This window comes from Antechinus flavipes, chromosome 3 (assembly GCF_016432865.1).
Source record: "Antechinus flavipes isolate AdamAnt ecotype Samford, QLD, Australia chromosome 3, AdamAnt_v2, whole genome shotgun sequence".
Taxonomy (NCBI): Eukaryota; Metazoa; Chordata; class Mammalia; order Dasyuromorphia; family Dasyuridae; genus Antechinus; species Antechinus flavipes.
In genome coordinates, this window is record NC_067400.1 from 176,654,217 (window position 1) to 176,661,006 (window position 6,790).

The 6,790-nt window shown below is 36.3% G+C and overlaps 1 pseudogene; it reads left to right on the forward strand.

The window, feature by feature from the left end:
* Positions 1–4,872: 4,872 nt before the first annotated feature.
* On the forward strand, positions 4,873–5,981 carry LOC127557093 (microfibrillar-associated protein 1-like; annotated as a pseudogene).
* The last annotated feature ends 809 nt before the right edge of the window (positions 5,982–6,790 follow it).

The following is a 6,790-nucleotide window of genomic DNA, read 5'->3' on the forward strand; positions in this document are numbered from 1 at the left end:
CCTGCCATTTTGCTTCACTTGAGCTACTACACTCTGATGGATCTTGTTCACAGATTTATAGAGTTGAGAGGCACCTCAGGGGTGATCTAATTGAACTCACACTTCAACAAGAATTCTCTCTACATCATTCCTGACAAGTAATCATCCAGCCTTCTTCCACTTGAAACCTTCAGTCAGGTAGTCAATAATCAAACACTTGGGGTATATAAAGATATTCAGGAGGACTAGTGCCTCTGATTTCAGGGCTTATTGAGTTCTTTTCAGAGCTACTCATGTCCCTTTGGTGTCCACCTTCATCCAGCTCTCACCTGTGACTCCAAGAAGCTATAGCACATGCAGAGACCATGTGCTCAAAAAACAGGCTAAAAAGGATTGAGTTTAAGTAACCAACAGGTTGCAAAGCCTAAGCATGCATGAAACATATGAAGACTGGGCAGATAAGAACAATTAATGCACTTACAGATTCTTCAGACATCAAAAATGCCAAGGTCATCCACTACATTCTGGGCCATCGTCAGTCATCCTGACTTTTGTCTTGACAGAGGACTTCCATGATTATGGCTAATAACTTTGTGTTTCTCTGCCTCACTTAAATCCAATCACCTGATGGTGCCATTGATTGTCTTTGAAATAAAAAATAAACAATACAATCTAATATTTATTAAGTGTCTAGATATACAACTATATATATCTCTTGTATATCCCAATTGAAAGTAAGTTTTATAAGGGCAGGGACCAGTTTTTATTTTCTTTATTTCCCTAGTGCTTACCATTTAAAAATAAATTTAAAAATTAGCACTTAAAAAATAATAAATGTTAGCAATTGATTGATTACCAGTCACAATAATGGAGATACAAAGTCAAAAGGTTCTGTTCTCTAACTGCTTATTCTATGAGGGGATAATAACGAAAATATATGATCTTCTCCATTATGTAATCAGTGTTTTCCAAAAATCTTAATGTAGTTTTACACTTTGATGTCTTAAAATTACACAAAATTGACCTGATTTTTGGACACTATATTATGCCTCTATCATTGTGATATCTAGCTGTTATAGAGCTAGCTTTCTATGTTTAGTACATCACCCCCTGCAATACTTTTGAAGAATGAAAGTTATTAGGAGACCTATCTGGCAGCTTTAGAGCCAAAAGTTAGTCATGAGCTCCAGAAATCTTTAACATCCCTGTAGGAAAGAAAATGTCTTTGGTTTATTATTTTTCTCCTATTTAAATCTAGTTGAGTATCTTTTTTTCAAAAAATAAATCAATATGTAATCAGTGTTTTGCACACAAAAGGCACTCAATAAATATTTTGAGCTACTAATAACTAATCACATCAACCTCATGAAAATGCTAAATAATCACTCTTTATTAATAATATGAATTGATTTTGCTTGAATTAGATTAAAAACTAAGCCTAAGTAAGTGAGCTGGAACAGAAAGTAAGAGTGAGAGGAAATGATTTAGACATTACCCAAAGTGACAGTACTCCCAGGCATATACAACTTGATGAAAGAGAGTGAGTGTTTACAGTAGAGCTGGTCATTCTCACCCCTCATTTTCTCTTCTCTCCTTCCAAATGATGTGGGAAGATTTGATTTGGTATATTTTATGGCTACCAACTGTATGCTTAACTATAACACTGATTGAATAATCTGCAAACCCTAAGTTTTGTTGGTAGAGGAGGTTTTTCCTCATGTTAAATAACTCACATGGATCTGAACTGAACATGGATATAATAAGGCTTCTTTCCATTACCTGGAAGCATCTTCTACAATAACTAGATATAGTTCTGTTACCTCACTTTATCCGCCTCTGAATTAGAACCTGGACACTGGGAAGAAGACCAGAGGTAAAGGCCTGAAATTTCCTAGTTCTTTTCTTCTATTTTATTGTCTTTTTTTATTATCAATTTAACAACAATTGAATAAAATGGTTATTTCCACATACATTGTGAAGCTGAAGGAAGGTCCAGTACATAAAACAGTAAATCTCTCTCATGTAAAATTTGTTTTTTGTTGGAATACACAGGAGAGCTGTTGGAATACATGGGAGCCACTGACAGTGGCTGCTGGAGATCCAATGGATCTCCTCTTGTGAGAGGATGATACAAGGAGACTGAGAAGCCATTGCTGTTCCCTGATCTCTCTGACTGAGGCTATTGCTCTTCCCTGACCTCTCTGACTGAGAGGCCATTGCGTTGTCTGTCCTCTCTCCTCTTTCCTCTGCCTCCAATATATCTTATTCCCAATCCGCAAAGGCTGCCCTGCAGATCCTTCAGATGTTATGATCCACAGCTGTGGAGGCTCTCCGAGAATTGACCTGTCCCTTAACAGTTTTTCTTTTTAAGTATAATAAATTCACCACAAAACTATATAACTCTCAAAGCTGTTTTGCATGTGTGTGATTCCTTCTGACCTTTGTACTTTACTGTCTTTTTTTTTTTCTTTCTCTAGAATATTGATTATTGGAGAAACCATGTTCATTTTTCCTAGAGCTACAGTATTCTTCTCTATGGCACAAAATGAGCATTTGCCTTTCACATCAAAAGAAAGAAGAAGAAGGGGAGAAAAGGAGAAGAAAAAAGAGAAGGAGGAGGAGGAAGAGAAGGAAGCAGAGGAAGAAGAGGAAGTATGAGAAGGAGGAAGGGGACCTGGGATTTCTTTGGTGGTGACCCAATACAGGTCAGGGGTTTCTCTACAACTTTGAGTTTTTGAGAATTGCCCAAGGTTGAATTACTTGACCACAGTCACTTTGTATCAGAGATGGGAATTACACCTATGCCTTCTTTGTTCCCAGACCATCTTTCTATCCACTAAAGCATATTTCCTCCCAAAATAATAGTGGTAGTAATAATAAAAATTAAAGAAAACTTGTAACAATAATACCAATAATAATAGCAGAGAGACAGAATAGTACACTGGGAAAAAATAAAATAAAACAAAACTGGATTTGGAGTCTAGAGCCTTGAGCTAAAATCTTGGTTGTCTTTGGAAGGTCAGGTTACTTTGCCTTTCTTTATCTCAGTTTTGCATTCTGTAGAATGAGTCACTTCTATCTCTAATGCTATGCCCTAAAGCAAACATTTTACAAACTATATATGTCTCACATTTACAAAGTACTTTATCATTTACAAAATGGCTCAGACACCATCTAGTTCAGTGTGATATTAGAAAATTTAGACCCACAATGGTCAAATCATTTGTCAAGGTCCATACAGATCCAAAATAGCAGAGTTAAGATTGAAAACCCATGCAGAAAGAGTTCTGGTGTTGGAATCAGATGACCTGAATTCCTATCCTTCATCTTTCACTTAGTAGATGTGTGACCTTGGCAAGTCTCTTAAACTCTATATCTCAATTTGCTCATCTTTAAAATGAGAATGCAGCATTGAATGAACTCCAACATCTCTACTATGTAGTCCAAATTCCATGGCCTTTCTCCTGTGACTTGAAGGTCACACATTCCTCTGTGCTCGTATTATCACTTGGAATTAAGCATTCAGAGAGGAGCACAAATATTTTCATCATGGAGACAATAACAAAGTTTCCAGCATAGTAAGGGTCCTGAGACATCTGATCTACCCTCCTGTCTCCATCAAATCATCCAAGAAAGATAACCATCTGGCCTTAAGAACATAATTTTGAGAGAAGTGATGCTTGTATTTAACATCCAAAAAGTAATTCATCGATAGGAGACTGCATTCTTTACATGGGGGAAATGTTCTTTCCTTCCAAGAGTTTTGAAATGTAAGAGAAACATGAAGAACAAACCTTCCCTACTGTGAAACTCCATAAACCAGCAGGGTAAAATGATTCCAGTGATTCCACAAATTGTGGTCTGTTCCTCCTCACCCCTAACCACCCCAGGAGGGAATAATTACCATGTTAGTTTGATTGTTTGTTTTACTTTGGAGATTAACTGTTTAAATAAAAATTCAAGTCCCCAGGGAATTTTGTGTGTGTGTGTGTGTGTGTGTGTGTGTATGTGTGTGTGTGTATTTATTATATACATATACATATATATTTTTAAAATCACATTCACATGTTGTTCATTCAGATGGATGAGAATGAAGAATTTTGCTGTAGGATCAAAATACAGTGACCGGGATCCTGATTACTAACAGGCCCCAAGACCCACTTTCTGGGAGGTCCAAAAATCATCCACAATCCCAGGATGCCACAATTCACCAATCAGGTATGCCGCTAAGTACTTCTGGGGTCTCTTTTCAAGCAGACTCCTTGCAATCTCCAGAAGAGAGAAGGAAGTATAGTTCATATTATCTGTGTTGACTGTTCTATTTTTTTCTAACTCCAGGATTGCAGCAGACACTGTTGCCATTACCATATTACCATCACATTGATCTCAAAAGTTCACATACAGCAACTACCCCTCCCTCTCCTACTCCCATTCATTCTACAGTTAAAACCATTCAGGTTTTCAGTGAGAGATTTTGTAGATCAAAGCATACTGTTTTTATTTTCAATTTGTTTTATTTTTCTTTTTTTACAACATGACTAATGTGGAAATAGGTTTTACATAATTGAAAATGTATAACCTATATCTGACTACTTAATGTCTTGGGGAGAAAAAAAATTGGAACTCAAAATCTTATTAAAAAGTAATGCTGAAGAATGTAATTGGGAAAAAATAAATTATCATGGGGGGAGAGAGAGAAGACAGAGACAGAGACAGAAAGAAAGAGATAGAGAGAGAGACAGAGATAGAAAGAGAGAGAGAGAAAAAGAGAGAAGAAGAAGAAGAAGAAGAAGAAGAAGAAGAAGAAGAAGAAGAAGAAGAAGAAGAAAAGAAGAAGAAGAAGAAGAAGAAGAAAGAGGAGAAGGAGAGAGAGAAGGAGAGAGGGAGACAATTTCAATGGAGAAAGTGAATGTGAAACATTATGTGTCTGGAAATAGACCAAACTATGCATCTGTGGAGTTCTCAGATAAGAACATCAAGAAAGCCAAAGAGCACGAAGCAAAGCCTGAGGATTCACCTATCTGATGATCCCCAGCTTTAGTGTTTGCAGAACTGAATCAATAAAGATGTTGAAAAAAGATTGGCCTGGCATCAGAAAATAGTAGAGCCTGGAGTGGTGGAAGAAACCAGTTCTAAAGTAGAAAAGGATGTTACACAAAAGGAGCAAAAGGATAATAGTGAAAAGGAAGGAGAAACTGATGATGAGCGTGAGTGGTGGTAGTATGACGCTTCAGTGAGCACAAGAAAGAAAAATAAAAAACTGAAAATAATGGATGAAATGTATGCTGGTGAAGAATCAGAATCAAAGTCTGATAAAGAACAGACCAATAGTGTGGATGAAATGGAACCCCCTCCTTGAACCAATCTTCATTCAAAAAAGCCTAGATAACAGTTTAAGAGCATAAGGTGAAAGTACTGAAGTAAAAGAAATTTGAGTTGGAGGCAAATGTCTGGCTAAGTCGAGATCCAAGTATATGCTCAAGATTGTGGAATAAGAGTCAGAGAAGGAACTAGAGGAAAACAAGGGTTCCTTGGCTACTCTAGATGTACTCAACACAGATGATGAGAATGATGAAGAGGAATATGAGGTTTGGAAAGTTCTGATGCTAAAAAGAATCAATAAAAAGGATATATAGAGAGAAAGCAGAGATTGAAACATGTGAAAGTTAGCAGAAGATCAAAGAAAAGCTGAATTCTGAGCAATAGCAAAATTATTACTAACAGAACTATTAAGGGCAAATACAAATTCTTGCAGAACTACTATCACTGAAGAGCTATCTTTATGAAAGAAGATGAAGAAGTATATGTGAGAGATTTTAATGTTCCCAACCTGGAGTATCATTTTGGTAAGGATCATTCTCAAAATTATGCAGGTCAAGAACTTTGAATGTTCTAGCAGAACCCAATACTTGTTTATGGTTTAAGACACAACTCCCTTTGCTCCAGATGTAGGTCAAGAGAGGGTCCCAAATTACCAAATTCTTCAAGACAAAAACAGCTAGGATATGAGATGTATTTGAGAGGCTATGTACCAAGAATACAACCAAATACTTCCCTGATTTTGGACATGTGGAAGTTCTGTTTTGAGTTTTTACCCCCAAGATTGCTCATGGAAAAACTCTTATTTGGTGTTTTTCGAGCCCAATACCTTTTTTGGTGAGGAGAGGAGGCAGCTAGGTGAACAATGAATAATACTGTGCCTGGAGTCAGAAAGACTCATCTTCCTGAATTTAAATCTGGTCTCATACACTTAATATAGGCAAGCCATTTAACCTTGTTTGCCTTAATTCAATCATTTGTAAAATGAGCTGGGGTAGGAAATGGCAATTAGCATTTTTGCTATGAAAACTCCAAATTGGGGTCTCAAGGAATTGAATAGGACTGAAATGACCAAACTACAAAACAAAATCTTTTTTTCATGATACCTAAGGAACACTGAAATAAGGACCTATAAGAGGATTTTTTAATGTTTAAAAGTAATATCAAAGTATAAGCCTAAGCCTGGGCTTGGTGATAGGATTGTAATACAATATCTCCTTAGATTTGGGAGATGTCACAAGGAACTTATGCTTAGTAAAAAAACAAAACAAAAACAAAAACAAAAAACAAAAAAAAAAAACTTTTTTTATTTTTTGGCAAAAAACAAAACAAAAAGAAACATACCTATTGTAATGGTACTTCTTGACTTGAAATCTAGTAGGCTTTTTGGAAAAACTCAAGATCCTCAAACAAGCTTTGGACATGAGATGTCAGCCTTTAAAACTTAGCAAGTTTTTTCATCCAAATGATTAATCTAGATTTTCACATGGTG